General features: G+C 43.4%; 1 pseudogene; it reads right to left on the reverse strand.

Moving 5' to 3' along the window:
* LOC125603270 overlaps nucleotides 1–2,500 on the reverse strand; it is a 9,924-nt pseudogene that overhangs the window by 2,449 nt on the left and 4,975 nt on the right.

The following is a 2,500-nucleotide window of genomic DNA, read 5'->3' on the forward strand; positions in this document are numbered from 1 at the left end:
TATCTCAATGTAGTCGCATCCACCACAGGGGAATAAGTTTCCTCAAAGTCTATTCCAGGTCTTTGTGAGAATCCTTGTGCTACAAGCCGTGCTTTGTATCTCACTACTTCTCCTTTCTCATTTCTCTTCCTTACAAAGACCCATTTGTATCCCACTGGTTTGACATCTCTAGGTGTCAAGATTATAGGGCCAAAAACGCCTCTCTTTCTTAATGATTCTAACTCCACGTTTATAGCTTGTTTCCATTTGATCCAATCCGATCTTAGCATGCATTCTTGTATGGACGTGGGTTCTAGATCCTCATCTTTATCCATGATCTCAAGTGCTACCTTGTATGCAAATAAATCATCAACGTTGATATCTTTTCTGTTCCATTGTTTTCCAGACATCACATGGTTTATAGAGATCTCTTGATTGTCCGGTTCTGGTGTCCCGTGAAGTCCAGCGTCCCGGACCTCACTTGGAGGAACGACCGGATCATCGGGTATGGACGGTTCACTCGGCTCGACCGTCATGGTCGGCTCGACCGTTCCATCTATGTCCTGGACGGTTTTCTTAATGCTCTCGGATCCAGCACCTTTCTTGGATTTCCGAGGCTGTTTGTCTTTGGAACCAATTGGTCTGCCACGTTTTAGACGTTGCTTAGACTCTGTAGCCACTTGACATTGTCCATCTTGGACGTCTAATCTTACAGGTGCATTACAAGCCGGGATGTGTGATATTGTCACTCTATTTGGGTCAGCAAATGTATCTGGCAGTTTATTAGCTAGCTCTTGAAGATGTATTATCTTCTGGACTTCTAAATCACAATCTTTAGTCCGAGGATCTTGCCAAGATGTCGATGGTCTAAACCATTCTATTTCTTTTGTTATCAACCGGCTGTTATCTCCCCCTAAGGACGGATATGTGGACTCATCAAACTGTGAGTCTTCGTATCTGGCCTTAAACAAATCACCGGTTGTTGGCTCAAGATACTTTATAATACTTGGGGATTCATATCCTACGTATATTCCCATCCTCCTCTGCGGTCCCATCTTAGTTCTCTGTGGTGGAGCAATTGGAACGTAGACGGCACATCCAAATGTTTTGATGTGGGACACGTCTGGCTCATGACCCGTAAGTAATTGGGATGGTGAATATCTATGCTCACTAGATGGCCTGATGCGAATCAGTTCCGTAGCATGTAAAACCGCATGTCCCCATGCTGATACCGGAAGTTTAGACTTCATAAGTAATGGACGGGCTATCAGCTGGATACGTTTAATGAAAGATTCGGCCAAGCCGTTCTGTGTATGGACATGTGCCACGGAGTGTTCTACTTTTACCCCCATGGACATACAGTATTCATTAAACGCCTGGGACGTGAACTCACCAGCATTGTCTAGACGTATAGTCTTGAGTGGAAAGTCTGGAAAATGTGCTCTCAGCCTTATCATCTGAGCAAGCAGCCGTGCAAAGGCTAGGTTCCGAGTGGACAACAGACATACATGCGACCATCTGGTCGATGCATCAATGAGGACCATGAAATATCTAAACGTCCCACACGGTGGGTGTATTGGTCCGCATATGTCCCCTTGGATCCTTTCCAGAAAGTTCAAGGTTTCTTTATTAACCTTGGCTGGTGATGGCCTAGTTATGAGTTTCCCTTGTGCACATGCAGCACATGTGAGATTTCGTGGGATCACTCCTTTAAACGTGTGCCCTAATGAATTCATCATTAGTTTTCGCATCATTCCTGTTCCGGGATGGCCAAGCCGGTTATGCCATAAAGTGAATAGCTCTGAGGTATTTGCCTCGACCATACTGATCCTTGCATAGTAAAGACCAGTGGACATTGCGGGCATGGTCTCTAGGATCTTTTTATTGCCTTTGGTGATCAAAGTTATGTTAAGGAATTCTTTGTTTCCTTCTTCCCATGTTTCAAGGTGAAAACCGTTCAACCTTATGTCCTTGAAACTCAATAAGCTTCTTCTAGAGCTTGGGGAATACAAGGCGGTTTTGATCTCTAGGTGAGTGCCTTTGGGCATCATCACATAGGCCTGGCCGTGACCTTCAATCAGGCTGGCCTCACCCGCAATGGTTTGTACCTTTGCACTTTGCATTGTGAGATTCATGAAATACCTTTTGTCTCTAAGGATCGTATGACTTGTGCCACTATCCACCACAAGTATACTCATCTCATCACTCATTTCTATAAGTAAAATTTACTAGACTTTAGAGACTTTGTAAAACTTTTATTATAAATGTCATTTCATAAAATAAAAACACCAAATCAAAGACATAAAGCAATAAGACAATGTGATTCGAAAAACTAGTCCTTTAGACAATCAGAAGTTTCAAAATCCATTTGATCATCCTTGTTGTCTCTGTCGGATTCATCATCAGCATCATACCCATATCCTTTGTCATCATGACCGTTTTCTTGGATCATGTTTGCCTCCGGGTTCTTGTTCTTGATACTCTCTTGATAGAGTTCGCACAAGTGCTTTGGAGTTCTGCA

This window comes from Brassica napus, unplaced genomic scaffold (assembly GCF_020379485.1).
Source record: "Brassica napus cultivar Da-Ae unplaced genomic scaffold, Da-Ae ScsIHWf_312;HRSCAF=503, whole genome shotgun sequence".
NCBI classification, from domain to species: Eukaryota; Viridiplantae; Streptophyta; class Magnoliopsida; order Brassicales; family Brassicaceae; genus Brassica; species Brassica napus.